Raw genomic sequence first — 11,625 nt, 5'->3', positions numbered from 1 at the left:
TAACTTATCAGGTGTTATTAGAAAGGACACAGACATTTTTGGATCTAGAAGAATATGAGTTGGGGGTACATTTACATTTGTAAGTGTTTATATGGACAACAGTCATTTGTTTATATATATTTAAATTATTACTAGTCAATGTGTTATAGAGTCGGCTTCCCAGAATATTCCTATTTCCTACTGTGCCAATTCACTGTGCATCATGACATCAAATTGCAGTGTCATAGGTCATACTGTAATATAATTCTGTCTCAAGGTACTCAGTACTGGAAGTATGTTAGTAGTGCATGAGAAACAAGGTTTGAAATTTGTATAACCAGAAGCTAAGTTTTGGAATCTTATTCCAAATCTTAGTGTTTATGTATGATATAGACTTAATAGATATTTTTTAAAAATTTGGCTACAATTCCATAGCTTGGCATTTCCAACTACAAGTAATAAAACTGTAAGAAATTTTTCTAAACTATGCTAGGAAAAAAACTAAATTATTCTCTGTTCCTTATAGAAAATGATGTCATAATATTGTTGTCCTATGACTAGATGATCAAAGAGAATAAAGTAAAAAATGTACGAAAATAATCTAAAAGAGATTTGTTAGACACTAATTTAAAAAAATATTATGTTCTGGCTTCCTTCAGCAATACATATACTAAAATTAGAACGATACAGAGATTAGAATGGCCCAGGCACGAGGATGACATGCAAATTTGTGAAGTGTTCCATATTTTTAAAAGAACAACAACAACAACAAAAACAGCAAACAAAACCCAAAGTAGGTAGAAGGAAGTAAGTAATAAAGATCAGAACATAAATGAATTAAATAATTAAATAGAGTCCAGAAAAAAACAATACAAAAGATTAATGAAGCCAAGAGCTGGTTCACTGAAGAAATAAAGAAAATTGATAAACCTTTAAGCAGAACCATTAGGAAAAAAGAGAGAGGACTCAAATGAATAAAATCAGAAATAAAAAGGGAGAAATAACTACAGACTCCACAGAAATACAAAGGATCATAAGAAAATATGCCCATAAATTGGACAATATGGAAGATATATTCCTAGAAACATACAATCTTCCAAGACTGAGTCAAAAAGAAACAGAAAATCTAAGCCCACTGATTACCACCAATTAAATTAAATCAGTAATCAAAAAACTCCCAAAAAACAAAAGTCCTGAACCTGATGGCTTCATAGGCAAATTTTATCAAACATTCAAAGAAGAATTAACACCTATTCTTCTTAAACTATTCCAAAATATTCAAAAAATGAGAAGGCTCCATAATTTCTTTTATGAGGCCACCATTACCTTGATTCCAAAACCAGACAAAGACATTACAAAAAAAGAGAATTATAGGCTGAAATCTCTTATAAGTATTAATGCAAAAATCATCAACAAAATGTAAGCAAACCAAATTCAACAATACATTAAAAATATCATACACCATGATCAAATTGGAATTATTCCTGGAATACAAGTTTGGTACAATATCTGCAAATTGATTTATGTAATGCACCACATTAGCAAATTGAAAGATAAAAATCATATGATCATATCAATAGATGCAGAAAAAACATTCGACCAAATCCAGCATCGATTTATGATAAAAACTGTCAGCAAAGCAGGAATAGAGGAAACATACCTCAACATAATAAAGGCCATATATGACGAACCTACAGCTAACATCATACTCAATGGAGAAAGGCTAAAAGCATTTTCCTTAAGATCAGGAACAAGACAAGGATGTTCACTTTTACCACTTCTGTTCAACATTGTATTGGAAGTCCCAGCCAGAGCAATTAGACAAGAAAGAGAAATAAAAGGTATCTGAATTGGAAAAGGAGAAGTAAAACTCTCATTATTTGCAGATGACATGATACTACATATAAAGAACCCTAAAGATTCCCCCAAAAACCTGTTAGAACTAATCAATAAATTCAGTAAAGTAGCAGGAAACAAAATTAATATTCAGAAGTCAGTGGAATTTTTATACACCAGTGATGAACTTTCAGAAAGACAAATTAAGAAAACAATTTCATTTACAATTGCATCAAAAAAAATTAAATACACAAGAGTCAAATTAACCAAGAAAGCAAAAGATCTGTTCTCAGAAAATTATGTCATTGAAAAGAGAAATTGAAGAAGATACAAATAAATGGAAGCATAAACCATGCTCATGGGTAGAAAGAATCAACATTGTTTGGTCATACCACCCAAAACAAACTGTAGATTCAATGCAATCCCTATCAAAATACCAATAGCATTTTTCAGAGAGCTAGAACAAATAATCCTAAAATTTCTACGGAACCATAAAAGACCCCAAATAGCCACAGCAATCTTGAGAAGGAAGAACAAAGTTGGAGGTATCATACTACCTGATATCAAACTATACTACAAGGCTATAGTAATCAAAACAACACTGGCATAAAAATAGATACATTGATCAATGGAACAGAATAGAGAGCTCAGAAATAGATCCATATGCCTATACATTCATTTAATATACGACTAAGGAGGCAACAATATACAATGAGGAAAAGAATGTCTCTTAAACAAATGGTGTTGGGAAAACTGGACAGGTATATGCAAAAAAAAGAAAAAAAGAAACTGGATCACTTTCTTATCTGGATCACCATCTACAAGAATAGACTCAAAATGGATTATAGACTTAAATGTAAGACCCCAAACAAAAAAACTTCTAGAAGCAAACATAAGCATTAATCTCTCTGATATTGCTACTAGTAATTTATTTTTGGACGTATCTCCTCAGGCAAGGGAAACAAAAGAGAAAATAAGCAAATGGAACAACATCAGACTAAAAATTTTTGCACAGTAAAGGAAACCATCAACAAAGCAAAAGGACAACCCAGTAAATGGGAGAATATATTCGCTTATGATACATCTGATAAGATGTTAATATCCAAATATATAAAGAACTCATATAACTCAACAACAACAACAACAGCAACAACAACAACAACAACAGCAAATAATCCAATTGAAAAAATGGGCAGAAGACTTGAATAGATATTTCTCCAAAGAGGAAATACAAATGGCCAATAGACATATGAAAAAATGCTCAAGGTCACTAATCATTAGAGAAATGCAAATTCAAACCACAATGAGATATCACCTCACACCTGTAAGAATGGCTGTCATCAATAAATCAAATAACAAGTGTTGCTGAGGATGTGAAGAAAAGGGAATCCTCATACACTGTTGATTGGATTATAAATTGGTACAGCCACTATGAAAAGTAGTCTGGAGGTTCCTCAAAAATTTAAAAATAGATATACCTTTTGACTCAGTGATTGTACATCTGGGTATTAATACAAAGAAAACCAAAACAATAATTTGTAAAAATCTATGCACCCCCTATATTCATGGCAGCACTATTTACAGTAGCCAAGATATGGAAGCAACCTAAATGCTCATCAACAGATAATTGGATAAATAATTTATGGTTCATATGTACAATGGAATATTACTCAGCCATTAAAAAATGAAATCCTACCATTAATAATGACATGGATGGACCTAGAGGTTATTATGCTGAGGGAAATATATCAGACAGAGAAACATAAATAATGTATTATTTCACTTATATGTGGAATCTAAGGAACAAAAAGAACAAACTATCAAAAACAGACACAAATATAGATGACAATCTGATTATTGCCAGAGGAGAGGAGATTTGAGAAGCTGGGAGAAAGGGGTGAAGGCTTAAAGAATGACAAATCGGTATTTGATAGACTGTCATGGAGATGGGGAGCACGGCCTAGGGAATGCATTCTGCAGTAATGTAATGGCTAGGTGTAGAGCCAGTGGAGAAAATATGTATTCAGAGGAATCATTTCATAAACTGTATAAATGTCTGACCAATGTACTGTATACTTAAAACTAATAATAAGCTAAAATATATATATGATGTTCTTTTTTTGGATGTTTCAATATTTCTAAATATTTCTTTTGATATTCTAAATAAACATTCACTATCAAATAAAAGTTTTTAATTTTTACTTAAAGCGATCTCACTCAAATTATTAAGATTAAAACTCTACAATGCCTGCATCTACCACAGCATCTATCCACAAAACTATTTTACTTGTTTTTCTTTTATTTTTTTTTGTGTGTAGCAGATATTTCATCTTTTAGTTCTCTCTAGGGTACAATTATGCATGGCTCTGCAAGATCCTTCTATTGCTACAGATCCTGGGATGGCAAGATTTCTGTAGAATTTTGAATCTTGCACCTGGATAACATAGCAACTTTACACAAACTTTGCATTGTTGACCCCAAAAAATTTTTAAATTATTCCTGAATGATTGGATCTGATTCAGTTCTTTTGGAGTGTGTTTTCAGTAGATGGAATGAAAGCTTAAAGCCGCAGCCATCTCGGACAGCATCTTTATCTCGACAGCAAAACGGAGAGTTTCACCTCTCCAAACAATTTGTTATTGTTGTTAACAAATGTCATTGTCAGGTTGCTGTCATTATTATTAAGTTATTATTATTAAGCTTAAAATGAAAATGGTACCAGCCGGAAATGGTACGCAATGGTACCGGAAATGCAATGCAGAATGAAATTGAAGAAGGGAAGGAAGGAAGGAAGGAAGAAGATTATATAAAGTGTTTGGTATTGTCTCTACTCAAACAATGGTTACTTTTTAATATGTAAATAATTGTCTTAGTGTTCTAGGAAATAGATTATAAAAGCTAGAAAAGCTGGTTATACATTGAGCATAAGCAAAGCAAGGACATCACAAAAAATGGTCAAAAGTTGAAATAATTTGTGAATTTGTTATTTGTTAGTCATATTGTGACCAAAACTTTTCTTTTAAGTAAGTGTACTATTATTTGTAAATTTCATTTACAGGATCGGTGAGCATAGTCTAAAGTTTACTGAGTCTTGGTAGAGAAAAAGTTGCACTTTCAGTAACTTTATTATAGCAGTTCTGCATTTTAGGTTTTCTTGCATGGGCATTTTTAAAAATTTTCCAATACAAATCTAAGTTCTTAGCAGTTTTCATTGCTGGAAAATTTATACTTGAATCTAGCCTAACTTTATCTTGATTCTATGCTTTTTGCTTTCTTGTTGAGCTTTGGTTGATGAAAAACAGGGCTTCACTAATTATGATTATGTTTAAATATCAGTTATTTTTAAATTTCAAAGCATTCACAAATATGTAAGTATGATAATTGGTCTTTTATTTGGAAATGTGGACAATTTAGAAGAAAAAAGAATCATTTAGCAAAAAATATGTACAAATATATAACAATATTATGAAAGCATAAATTAGTGTAGCTAGAATTTAAAAACAAAAAGATGGTTTGTTATCTGAAACCATCTTATTTCTTATTTTGCTCTATTAAGATTAATAGAGCAAAATGTTAGACTTTATTAATAATTTATTAAGATTAATAATTTATTAATCCTAATAAGTTATTAGGATTAATAGAACAAAATGTTAGAATTTATGGGGGTATGTCTTATGATTGAGTGAGAAACACAAAGGGCTCAGGCCCATTTTCAAAGGCATCTTCTAGCTTCCACAGTGAAATGGTCCAAATGAAAGTTTGGGGATACGTTTTTCGTGTGAAACTTAATAGTATAGAAGGTTCTCGTTAATCACAACTTCCACTATAGTTACCTTGGCTAGTTCTTGTTTATTCAATCAATTAAAATCTCTTTAACTAAACTATCATATGCAATCCACTGCTCCAGGTGTTATGCTATAATAGAAACGAAAAAGAGTTATTTTCCCCTTAAATAACTATCAGAGTAGATGAGACAAACAATGTGTACATAAATAACCACAAACAATAAATGGCATTAGAGGAGTAAAGATTAGAAATAATCTGAATTCAGATAAGAACAAAATAATTTCCTACATGATAGATGATAAGACAAAAGGTTGAAGAAGAGGGAGATTCATGAATGTGAAGCACTGAAAAAGTAATTCAGTCAGGTGACAGTGTAAGCAATAGCACAGAGTAAGGAAAAACACAGATCATATACTTATGCAGTGCCTGTAAGATATTCAACTGGACATGACAAATGGAGAATGATGTCAAGTACTGAGAGATTTCTTAAAACAAATAAGAAGAGGTACACTTCTGAGAATTGCAGAATAGAATAAGGTTGGCAAAATGTTTTAATTGAAATTAGGAGAGATCATTTTTAAAAAGCCTTACTTGTCTTCTCAAAAAATTATTTTCAGTAGAATAGGAAGTTAAGCAATTCATCTACAGAGTATGGAGGGAGATGGTGGTAAAGAGGTACAGAAAATATTAAGAATAGGTCGTGTGAGGAATTTGATACTTAAAAATAAATTTAACATTTACTGAAAGTGTTGAGAGCCAATATGAAATGGAATAAAATAAATTTATATTGAAGCAAATTGGCCTGCCCCAAATTACTTGTTCCTCTCTTACTCTTCTTTTTTTCAGTTAATGACTTAAATCAGTTGTTCAAGCCAGGAACATGAAGAATTTACTTGACTATATCCTCCTTTTCACTCTGTCCAAATAGAGATAAGTTCTGTTTTATGCACCTAATTATTTTGCATCTCTTCACTTTTATTAATCCACACTGTTTTGACCTTAGTTGAGAGAAATAATAACATTTGCTTGGGTTCAGTTTATTTTTTTTTATTTTGATTTTATTTATTTATTTATTTGTGTATTTGTTTGCCTGTTTATTCCATTCCAACTTTTTTTGTGTGTCTTTTCTTTTTCTTTTTTTTTTAATTTATTGGGGTAATATTGGTTAATAGCTACATAATTTTCATGTGTACATTATAATTTGACATCTATATATTCTATTGTGTGACTACCACCCAGAGTCCAGTTTCTTTCAGCTACCATATATTTGATCCCCTTTACCCACTTCACCCTCCTCCTACCCTCCTACATTTAACCCTGTTTACCCTATCTACTTCCCCTCTCCTCCCACACCTTCTACCCTCTGGTAACCACTAGTCCATTGTCCATGTCCATGAGTACCTGTTTCTTCTGTTCATTTGTCGCTTTCAGGTTTATATCTCATGTATAAGTGATATGTGATTTTCAACTTTTTCAGTCTGGCTTATTTCGCTTATCATGATTATCTCGAGGTCCATCTATGTTGTCGCAAATGGCAGTATTTCATCTCTTCTTATGCCTGAGTAATATACCATTGTATATACATACCATTGCTTCTTTAGCCAATAATTTATCATAGGACACTTCGATTGCTTCCATGTTTTGGCTACTGGGAATAATGCTGCTATGGACATCAGTGTGCAAATATCTTTTTGGATTTGGATTTTCAAGTCTTTGGAGTAAATACCCAGTAGAGGGATTGCTGGATAATATGGTAGATCCATTCTTCATTTTTTGAGAAACCTCCATACTGTTTTCCATAGTGGCTGTACCAATATGCAGTCCCACCAGCAGTGTATGAGGGTTCCTTTTTCTCTGCATCCTCTCCAACATTTTTTATTACTTGTTCTGTTGATTATAGCTATTCTAGCAGGTGTCAGATGGTATCTCACTGTGGTTTTGATTTGCATTTCTCTAATAGCTAGCGATGTTGAGCATCTTTTCATATATTTGTTGGCCATTTGCATGTCCTCTAGGGAGAAGTGTCTGTTCAGGTCCTCTGCTCAGTTTTTGATTGGATCATTTGTTTTTTTGTTCCTATTAAGACGTATGAGTTTTTTGTATATTTTGGTTATTAGACCTTTATTGGAGGTGTTGCTTGCAAATATATTTTTCCATTTGGATAGTTGTCTATTTATCTTCTTGACAATTTCTTTTGCTGAGCAGAAGCATTTAGCTTCATGTAGTCCCATTCATTTATTTTTGCTTTTACTTCCTTTGCTTTTGAGGTCAAATTCATAAAATCCTCTTTAAGTCCAAGGTCCTTGACTTTAGATCCTATGTTTTTTTTCTATGCATTTTATTGTTTCATGTCTTACATTCAGGTCCTTAATCAATTTGAGTTAATTTTGGTGTGTGATGATAGACAACAGTCTAGTTTTATTCTTTTGCAAGTGGCCTTCCAATTTTCCCAGCACCATACATTGAAGAGGCTTTTCTTTCTCCATTGTATGTTTTTGGCTTTTTTGTTGAAAATTATTTGCCCATATAATTATGAGTTTACTTCTGTTCCACTACTTTGTGTTTCTCTTTTGCTGCCAGTACCATACCGTGTTGATTACTGTCACTTTATAGTATAATTTGAAGTCAGGCAGAGTGACGCCTGCAGCCTCATTCTTTTTTTCTCAGGATGGCTTTGGCAATTCGGGGTCTTTTGTGCTTGAATACAAATCTGATGATTTTTTGTTTTATTTCTTTAAAAAAATGCCGATTGGATTTTCATAGAGATTGTATTAAATCTGTATAATGCTTTAGGTAATATAGTTATTTTAACTATGTTGATTCTTCCACTCCAAGAACATGGAATATCTTTCCATTTCTTTGTATCTCCTTCGATTTCTTTTAATAGGGTCTTACAGTTTTCATTATATAGGTCCTCCACTTGTTTCATTAAATTTATTCCTAGGTATTTATTCTTTTTGTTGCAAATGCAAAAGGAATATTTTTTCCACTTCTTTTTTAATGCTTCATTATTAGAGAATAGGAATGCTATGGATTTTTGAACGTTGATTTGGTATCCAGAGACATTAGTATGTTTGCTTATTGTTTCTAGTAGTGTTCTTGTGGAGACTGGGGTTTTCTATATAGAGAATCAAGTATTCCACAAATAGTGACAGTTTAACTTCTTTGTTTCCTATTTGGATCCCTTTTATATCTTTTTCTTGCTTGATTGCACTCGCTAGGACCTCCAATGTTATATTGAATAACAGTGGAGACAGTTGACAGCATTGCCTTGTTCCTAATCTTAGAGAGAAGATTTTTAGTTTTTCACTATTAAGTATAATGTTGGCTGAGGATTTGCCATATATGGCCTTTATTATGTTAAGGTGCTTTCCTTCTATACCAATTTTATTAAGTATTTTGATCATAAATGGATGCTGTATCTTGTCGAAGGTTTTTTCTGCATCTATTGATATGGTCATATGATTTTTATTTTTTAATTTGTTTATGTGGTGTATAACATTAATTGATTTGTGTATGTTGAACCATCTCTGTGCTTTTGTAATGAAGCCCACTTGATCGTGGTGTATACTCTTTTTAATATGTTGCTGTTTTCGGTTCACTAGTATCTTATTTAGGATTTTTGCATCTGTGTTCATGAGAGATATTATTCTGTAGTTTTCTTTTTTGTGTTATCTTTATCAGGTTTTGGTACCAGGGTAACATTGCTTTATAAAATGAGTTGGGAAGTATTGCTTCCTCTTTGATTCTTCAGAAGTGATTGAGGAGAATAGGCATTAAATCTTTGAAAGTTTGCTAATTCACTGATGAAGCCATCTGGTCCTGGACTTTGACTTTTTCGTAGGTTTTTGATGATTGTTTCAATTTCCATACTGCTGATCGGTCTATTTAGATTTTCCAGTTCTTGATTCAGTATAAGAAGGTTGTATTTTTCTAAGTACTGGTCCATTTCTTCTAAGTTATTAAAATTGTTGTCATATACTTTTTCATAGTATTCTTGTATGATATTTGTATTTCTGCGGTCAGTCATAATTCCTCTTTTTTCATCCCTGATTTTGTTTGTGCCCTTTCTCTTTTTTCTTTAGCAAGTCTAGTCAGGGGTTTCTCAGTTTTATTAACCTCTCTAAGAAGCAGCTCCTTGTCGTATTTATTTTTTCTATTGTTTTGTTTTGTTTTCAATTTCATTTATTTATGCTCTAATTTTGATTATTTCTTTCCTTCTCCTGACTTTAAGCCTCATTTGTTCTTCTTTTTCTAGTTTTTTTTTTTTTTTTTTTTTAGGATGAAGCATTAGGTTGTTTATTTGGGCTCCTTCTTCTTTTTGGAGATAAGCCTGTAATGATAGGAACATTCCTCTTATGACCGCTTTTGCTATGTCCCAAAAGTTTTGATATGTTGTACTATCATCATCATCCGTTTTTATGTATCCCTTGATCTCTCTTTATATTTCTTCCCTGATCCATTTTTTCTTCAGTAGTATGTTGTTTAATCTCCATGTATTTGTGTTTTTTTCCTAATTTCTTTTTGTAGTTGAACGATAGTTTCAAAGCATTAATATCAGAGAATATAGTATGTATGATTTCAACCCTCTAATATTTGTTGAGGCTATCTCTGTGCCTCATAATGTGGTCGATTCTTGAGAATGTTTCATGTGCACTAGAGAAGAATGTATAAACAACTGTTTGGGAATGGAAGTCTCTGTATGTGTCAATTATGTCCAGTTGCTCTAATGTGTAATTTAAGAATGCTATTTTCTTATCGATTTTCTCCTTTGATGATCTGTCCATATCTGACAGTAAGATGTTTAGGTCCCTTACTACAATGGTGTTTTTGGTCTGTTTCTCCCTTTAATTCTGTTAGTAATTGCTTTACATATTTCGGGGCTCCCTGATTGGGAGCATAGATATTAATAAGTGTTATGTCTTCTTGGTGCATGATTCCCTTTATCATTATGAAGTGTTCCTCAATACCTTTCTTTACATTTTTTTATTTTGAAGTCTATTTCATCCGATATTAGTATCCCTACTCCCGCTTTTCTCTGAATGCCATTTGCTTGAAATATAATTTTCCACTCTTTCATTTTTAGTCTTTATTTTTCTTTAGAGCTGAGACGTGTCTCCTGGAGGGAGCATATGGTTGAGTTTTGTTTTTGATCCATTCTGCAACTCTATGCCTTTTTATTGGTTAGTTCAGTCCGTTTACATTAAGGGTGATTATTAAAATATGAGGTTTTCTTATAGTCATTTTATCTTTTGCTTTCTGGTAGCTCAGTGTTTCCATTGCTTCCTTGTCCTCGTGCTTCTGTTTTCTTTATTTTGGTTGGCTTTTGTGGATTTTGCCTGTGGTAATTCTTGTTTTATGTTATATACTTCAGTTCTGAAACTTTGGTGTGTGGTTACCATTACGAATGTGAAAAGGATAGTTATATATACATACAGGTGTTTATTTTCTTCTGCGTATGCCTTATCTCCTTTCCCCTTTGTGAATTTGGATTTTTGAATCCTCCCCTATTCAGTCATTCTTGTCTCAGTTTGTCCCTATGTATGCTGAACATTTATTACTATCTTGCTATAGCAATTTTCTTTTTATTATTTAAGCTTATAATGCCCTGTTCATAATAAGAGTTGCACTTCTCTGCTTCTATTTGCCTTCTAGTCATCTTATTCCTAATTATGTATTTTTTGTTTTGTTTTGTTATTTGTTTTAGGTGAGCTGACACCTTTCGGTATTTTCTGTAGTGCAGGCCTCATAGTGAAGAATTCCCTCAATTTTTTTTGTCTGGAAAGGTCTTAATTTCTCCTTTATATCTAAAGGAGAGCTTAGCTGTATACATTATTCTAGGCTGCTAGTTCCTTTCACTTAGTAGTAAAATATTTGATTCTATTTCTTTCTGGCTTGTTTGCCCTGAGTAGTCTGATTCTAATGGGTCTTCCTTTATAAGTTACCATCTTCTTTTCCCGGGCTGCCTTGAGAACTCTGTCTTTGTCGTTGATTTTTGATAACTTTAATATAATGTGTCTCAGT

The 11,625-nt window shown here is 32.3% G+C and overlaps 1 non-coding gene across 1 annotated transcript; it reads left to right on the top strand.

Annotated features, from left to right (window-relative positions):
- Positions 1-627: 627 nt before the first annotated feature.
- Positions 628-729, top strand: LOC120600124 (U6 spliceosomal RNA). Its single transcript, XR_005652115.1, has one exon. It is a non-coding gene; the product is annotated as a U6 spliceosomal RNA (small nuclear RNA).
- The last annotated feature ends 10,896 nt before the right edge of the window (positions 730-11,625 follow it).

Source organism: Pteropus medius, unplaced genomic scaffold, assembly GCF_902729225.1.
Source record: "Pteropus medius unplaced genomic scaffold, Ma_sr-lr_union100, whole genome shotgun sequence".
In the NCBI taxonomy this organism is placed as follows: Eukaryota; Metazoa; Chordata; class Mammalia; order Chiroptera; family Pteropodidae; genus Pteropus; species Pteropus medius.
This window is presented reverse-complemented; position numbering and strand designations above follow the sequence as displayed.